This window comes from Camarhynchus parvulus, chromosome 2 (assembly GCF_901933205.1).
Source record: "Camarhynchus parvulus chromosome 2, STF_HiC, whole genome shotgun sequence".
Classification (NCBI taxonomy): domain Eukaryota; kingdom Metazoa; phylum Chordata; class Aves; order Passeriformes; family Thraupidae; genus Camarhynchus; species Camarhynchus parvulus.
In genome coordinates, this window is record NC_044572.1 from 49,858,246 (window position 1) to 49,864,851 (window position 6,606).

General features: G+C 46.6%; 1 protein-coding gene across 1 annotated transcript in view; it reads right to left on the reverse strand.

The window, feature by feature from the left end:
* CUL1 (cullin 1) overlaps positions 1-5,103 on the reverse strand; it is a 52,332-nt gene extending 47,229 nt beyond the window's left edge. Inside the window, exon 1 of the mRNA XM_030943168.1 lies at positions 5,043-5,103. The gene's annotated coding sequence lies outside the window, so the exon portion shown is untranslated. The remainder of the gene's footprint in view (positions 1-5,042) is intronic.
* Between the last annotated feature and the right edge of the window lie 1,503 nt (positions 5,104-6,606).

The following is a 6,606-nucleotide window of genomic DNA, read 5'->3' on the forward strand; positions in this document are numbered from 1 at the left end:
ACCAGTCTCCAATAAAATAGGAGAAGATGTGCATGTCTTCAAAAGGTAAGTACATTATCAGAGCAGAGTGAGGAGCTCCCTGCAGTGCAGAAACTTTCCATCTTACATGTAAATTCATTTCTTCTGCTCAATAACACCAAGCTTGAGACGTACAGCAACATAAACTAGAGCAAATCTAATCAAATCCAAAGACAGAGGAGAATTTTATATCAACTTTAGTTACTTCTAATTTAAAGAAAAACAGAAGTCACTGGTATTGAACTGATATTCAAATCTAGTGCATAACTACAAAGATTTCAGAGAAAAGGTATTTTCTTAATCCTTTATTAGTCCTGCTGTCAAGCAATGCCTTGTATTCACTAGACCAAACTAAAGCAGGGAACCTTTTGATTCCAAAACCAGAACAATCCAAAGGGGAAGAAAAGGCGATAATATAAATTTTTTCCCTGAGATTTTGGAAGAGCATCACATTGATGTTACACTGTTAATTCAAGAACCATGAAATGGTTTGGGTTGAAAGGCACCTTTAAACATCACCTAGTAACCACCCCTCTGCCACAGACAAACATCTTGCACTATATCAGGATGCTAAAAGCCCCATCCAACCTGGCCTTCAACACTGCCAGAAATGGGGTATCCACAACTTCTCTGGTTAACCTGCTCCAATGCCTCACCACCCACCAAAGTAAAGAATTCCTTCCTTATAACCAATTTAAATCTACCCTCTTTCTATTTAAAATTTATATCCTTTGTCCTGCCGCTACATGTCTTTGTAAAAAGTCTCTCTCCATCTTTCTCATAACTCCCCTTCTTTATACACTGAATGAAAGCCTCAATAAGGTCATCCTGTAACCTTCTCTTCTCCAGGCTGAACAACCCAACTCTCTCAGCTATAGGAGAGGTGTTCCATCACTGATCACTTTTGTGGCCCTCCCTGGATCTGTTCCAATAACTGCATGTCTTTCTTGCGCTGGATGCCACAGAGGTGGATGCAGTGCTCCAGGTAAAAGTCACCAGAGAACAGAACAGAGAGTGAGAGTCACCTGCTTCTTTTTATAAGTTCAGGATACTACTGGCAAAGAAAGTAGCGAAATTTTGGACAGAGACATCAACTCTGGCAAAAATTTACATATGACTCTACATCCATTCCCTGAAGTGCAAAATTAAATACTATTTTCCTATTTTCACAGTAGCCTTCATTAATTTTTCTAAGGTTCATAGGTAAAGAAGGAGTTGAAAAACACTACATTAAATAAAGTGGAAGGTAATCAATGTTTGGTTCAGTTAAAAAAATATGTATTTGATTTTGACTTGTATCATTTACAAGAAGAGGTAAGGCAGCAACAGGAAGAGGCTCTCTCTTGTGATATCAGAGGTTCTGTGGGTAAAGAGAAAACTGACAGAGAACTACCCACTGGGACACAGATTATTTCCTAAAGCAGTAGCAGTGCTCTTTCCAGAAGCTGGGATAATGCAAGGAGTGTTTAAATCTGTGGTTACATTAAAGGCTACAAGTTACAGCACTATAGCAGGGCACATGAGCTCAGAACAATTTTATTACCAAGTCATTTAGTCATGTCTGTAACAGGTCTGGACTGCATTGCTGTAGAAACATGACCAGCCAATCTGTTCTTGTTCTAGTAGCTCTTCTACTGAAAAACCTACAACTCTTACAATAAAACAGTAAGTTACTCATGTAGACAAACTCAACATGTCTCTGTAATTTTTCCAATAATTATATTTTCTTACTGAAAATTCTCCTTTATCAAGCAAGGGAAACTCAGTGGTCTCCATAACAAACCAAAAAAATAGCTGTTTAAGTTTGCACACTGAATAGATAATAATTTGTAACCAGACCTCTAAATGTTGGTTCCAACAACCACTTCTTACACGGAGATAAACTTGAAAAATACAGCTAACTAAAATTTTCCTATTAGTGTACTTTTACCTAAAAAAACATGCTAGCCCCTAAGTATTCTATTTAAAATGAGATCATGCATTCCTAAAGCACATGCAGAACTTCCAAGGCCAAGTTTTCCACACTCTTCTTTCTTCCAGGTCTGTGCAGCAGGAAGACTGCACCAAGCTGCAGGCTGCTATGACTGCCTGTGCACATCCTCCTGATATCCCATCCAAGTGGGACATCTGCCCTGCTTTCCTTCTGATGCACAGAGACAGACCCTGTTGGACAGCACAGGAAGTACAACAGCAGAGTTGGTAACACACTGACCTCTTACTTGGAAATTCCTCACTTCAAGCTCATAATAATACAAATTTTTGATGTTGAGAGTGGTGTAAGTGCAAATGGAGCATCTTTAAAGCTGTTTAATTCACTAGAATTTTGTGGGGTTTTTGATGAATTAAAAAAAAAATCAAACTTCAGTGGCAAGAGAAAAGATCCCAAGTATTTCCAATCCATGCAACCACTGTCATCTGGGATATGACTCATCATTAAGTTAGGCCCTACTGAAATAATTGTAACTACACAAAACTAGGCCCTATCTAAGAACCACAACAGATGAAAAGCAGTACTCCGAGATGTTAACACACAAGCTGTAGGATAATCTTAAGCTGAGTACCTGAGAACTTTCTCTAAGGACTCAGTCTTGTTTTCATAATAATACATCTAAAATCCAAGACTACAAATAAGCTAAATCAAAAATGAGGCACCCCCAAAGCAGTATCCAAATAAGGGTGTCATTGTTTTAAATGAATTTAGGTTATTTAATTTAAAGCAAAGCGATTTTCTCATATCAATGGTTCAAGCAACAGGTCAAAGTTTTAATGCCAGTTCAAACCAGCATACAAAGGAGCAAGGTGGAAGAAGAATCATTTTGCTAAATCACCACCACTATTTAGTCAGCCAAGGAGCAAAATGCATACGCCTAATTTAGGTGCCCAAACTAACACTGTTTTCTATGTGATCCCTGGATAAGCAAAGGAAAGCTTCCTCCAGAGACGCTGTTAACGCAAGGCACTGAACTGGGATTCTGAGTTAGGTGTACAAATTAATCCTGATGTCAAATGTGCTCACCATGCCTCCATGGGGCAAGTGTGTCCAGTGCTTAAATTGCACCTCAAACATGTGGTCATGAGGTGACTGCGAAATGTAACCAATCTTAAGAACCAAAGCAACTAAGACAGACGCCAAATAAGAAGTTGGACAACAAATACTGAAAACAAGAAGCTACAGAGCAGATGGGAAAGACTTCTTTCTGGTCAAGTCACCAGCAGAAACACAAAGTGCTGATGCCACACAGACACGTAATCATCAGCACACAACATTACAGCAGTTCATTGAGAGCAAAAACTACGTACTGTGGTACCTGTATAGTATCTTGCTACTTCCCCAAAGAGGAGGCATCCCAAATGCACTCCATTTCAACTACGCACCAATTCACAATATGGTATTAGAAACATTATTTAGCCGAATTGAAGCTATGTAGCCACCAGGTATTTCTGGCCCCCATGAAGTATTCCTCCCAGTCCTGCCAAAAGGATTTCCAATAGAGAATTTTTTCTCCCTGAGTAGCATCAGGGCCTGTGTCTGTATTAGGGCTGAGGTACATGATTATATATGAACACATATATCAAGGGAAAAGTTACTGAAGAAGTCAGTAAAAAATCAAAACAAAATAAGGTAAAACAAGTAATTAATCTCTGCCTTTCCAGTGTTTAACTCTATGCCAGCTGAAACCAGAACACAAGTATTCAGATAACCTAGGGTAAAATTCCTTTCTCCTCAAAGGCATAGCTAGAGGATTTAAATACAAAGTGGGGGAGACAGTGTATGAATCTACAGAGGAAAGGAGTATGTGCAAAGAAAAGAGTATTAGGTGAGATCACAAAGAAGGTTTTAATGACAGGAAAGTAAGATCAGAAGGGTAAAAAAACACGAAGAAGGAAATGGTTACTGGGCAGAAGAAAACTGGAAGGGGAAAGGTAACAGAGGGGTAATGACAGTGCTGGAATATAACTTCAGAAGGAAACAAGAAGGATGGGGAAAGGATCCATAACAGGACACACTTAGCTTGCATTGACAAAGTTACAGGGAAACAAATGAGCTGGTTATTTGAAACAAAAAAATGCAAGACTAGTCATCTGGATAGAGACAATAAGTACACAAACAGACAAACAAAAGGTTACGGGGCACCTTCTCTGGTAAGGCCACAACAGTAGGTGGCAACAAGGGGAAGCCTGGCGCACACTCCTTGAGAGCAAGAGAAACCTAGAGAAGTTGACCAAGATGAACTATGGCAAAAATCCCCCAGCCACAATGGTACTGAGAGCACTAGGGAATGTCTCTAGGTACAACCAAAAAGCTCCTAGGCAGACCAGAGTACCACTAGGGCTGTGGGGATTGCTGGAATGAACAGGGTGAAAGGAAGCAGCACAGGAAAGGACAGGGAGGACAGAGAGCAGGTGAACTCCCAGAACAGTGCCCGGTGAGGTTACGGACAAAAGCTCACAGGGAAAAAAGAGGGCAGAGGCGTGGGAGGAGCAGGGCCTGGGATGGCTGGGGTGGGCAGTCCCGGGGCCGAGGGGGGCACAGCGAGGGCTGCGGGAGGACGGGCCCGAGGTCTGAGAGCCGCCGGGGCGGGACGGAAAGGCTGGGGCAGCCACCGAGGCGCCCTGACCATGCGGGGGCCGCGGTCACGGGGGAAGGACGGGGACGAAGGGAGGGAGCGGGTAGCCCCCCGGCGGCCGGGCAGCCAGCGGGGCGCTCCGCACCCCGGCGGGGGCGAAGCGTTCTGAGTGCGCAGCTCGCGGCCTCCCCGCTCCGGCCCGGCCCGCGGCTCCGGGGCCGAATCCACGAGCGGGCCGGGCAGCCACCACCGCCGCCCCCGCGCTCCGGGGCCGGGAGCGCGCCCGGGAGAAGAAAGGCGGGCGGGCGGGCGGGCCGGGCCCGACCGCCCCTTCCCCCGTTCCCCGCGGCGTGACTCAGTGCCGGGCCCCGCGCCGCCGCCTTCGCGTCCTGCCGGGCCGGGCCGGGCTGGGCCAGGCCTCGCTGCGACACAACGCCGCGGCCTCCCTGCACTCACCAGCATCGCGCGTCCCGCAGAGTCAGGGCCACGTCCGCCCGCCCCTTCCGCCTCCGCCGGGCCCGGATCCGCCGCCGCCGCCTCCCCGGCGCGGCCCGGGGATCGCGGAGGCGCCGCCCTCGCAGCCGCCCCGCCCCGGCTCACGGCGGGCGGGGAACCGGGGCTGCGGCTGCCCGCGCCAGCACGGTCCGGTGGGGCTGGGCCTCGGCCTCGGCCTCGGCCTCCGGCGGAGCCAGCCTGCCCGCATGAGCGGCTCGGCGGGAGAGCTGGCCGGCCGCCATCTCCTTGGCTGCCAGGCCCTGCCCTGCCCTGCCCGAGGGGTCGTTGCTTCGACCCCTCCCCAAGTTAGTCCAGTGTCAGAAGAGCTGAAGGATGAGCTGCAAGACTTGGATGTGATGGTTGACGAAAAACTCAACATGAGCCGGCAAGTGTGCGCTCGCAAGCCAAAAAGCCAATCGAACTTGGGCTGCATCAAAAGCAGCGTTGGGCCAGCAGGGCGAGGGAGGTAATTCTGCCCCTCTACTCTTTCATGAGACCCCAGCTGCAGTGCGGTGTACAGTTCTGGTGCCCCCAACATCAGAAGGACACGCAGCTGTTGGAGCAAGCCAAAAGGAGGCCTCGAAGCTGATAAAAGGACTGGAACACCTCCACCATGCACACAGGCCGAAACACTGCGGCTGTTCAGCCTGGAGAAGAGAAGGTTGTGTGGAGACCTCAGCAACCTTCCAGTATCTGAAAAATCCTGGAGGAAAGCTGGAGAGGGGCTCTTTGACAGGACCTGTAGTGATAAGACACAGAGTAATAGCTACAAATTCAACAAAGGGAATTTTAAGTTAGATATTTGGAAGAAGTTCCTTACTGTGAGCTTGGTGAGGTGCTGGGACAAGGGAGTAGTTGTCCAGGGAGGTTGTTGGATGCCCCAGCCCTGGCAGTGTTTAAGGCCAGGGAAGTGTCCCTGCACATGGCAGGGGGTGTTGAGACTAGATGATCTTTAAGGTCCATTCCAAATCCTTAACATTCTATGATTCCATGTGTTTCAGGATGACATTAGACATGGTAAGACTTTCCTCCATCCATAGCTAAGCAGCTGTTTCTGTATTTATGAGAAACACAGGTTTCTAAAGTGTCCTGGACGCAGTGAATGGCACCACACCAAGTGTGGGAGCCCGAATGGATGGTACAGCTGTGAGTTAACAGTGTGTCTTTGTCAAGCGAGCGTTAAACCAAACTGTGAAGCTCCTCTGAGTTATTCACATCAGGAATCATTGCCTCTAAGTGCATGAACATTGCCTTGAAACCTTTGATTAAAGTGTGGCTTTTGTAAGAGCATAGAAATCTGTCTGTAATTGTGAGTTTCAGAGTAGTCAGAAGACAACTTGGAAACAACACTGCAGAGAGAAGAAGAGGGTAGAAATTGAAAGAAAGGAAATTACATTGTTCAGCTGTGAGCTGCTTGGAAGATATGTGACAGTATTTGGTCTGATTTATTGAGGGATATGGAGTTACATGAACGTGTTTGTAATCTGCAAACAAATTAAAGCAGAACTACCTACTAGATAACTTT